The sequence below is a fragment of the Echinops telfairi genome, unplaced genomic scaffold (genome assembly GCF_000313985.2).
Source record: "Echinops telfairi isolate 266 unplaced genomic scaffold, ASM31398v2 ScPeMD7_2;HRSCAF=8, whole genome shotgun sequence".
Lineage (NCBI taxonomy): Eukaryota > Metazoa > Chordata > Mammalia > Afrosoricida > Tenrecidae > Echinops > Echinops telfairi.
In genome coordinates this window covers 69,032,731-69,033,047 of record NW_022103898.1, presented here as the reverse complement: position 1 = coordinate 69,033,047, position 317 = coordinate 69,032,731, and positions in this window count along the sequence as shown.

Below are 317 nucleotides of genomic sequence, written 5' to 3'. Positions count from 1 at the left end.
AAAACACATGCTCTCCTTAGAAAATAGGCCAGTGTGCTCCTCCAGCAGGGAGTCCAGCCCAAGGCTGGCCGGCCTCCTCCAGACTTCGAGTCCCTCTGGTACCCACGAAAGCCGCCTGCATGCCTGCAGTGGACAGCCAGTGAAATGGTGGCTCCATACCACAAGCAGCAGGGCTGATCTGACCACTGAAGGAACCGTCACGTAGTGGCAGCTCAATACCCTTTGTGGTTTCATTTTCACTCTGAATAAACTTGCACGTGAAGGTCTGCACGCCGTTATGCCCGCCCCATCCATCCAGTTCCCCATGGACACTGAGC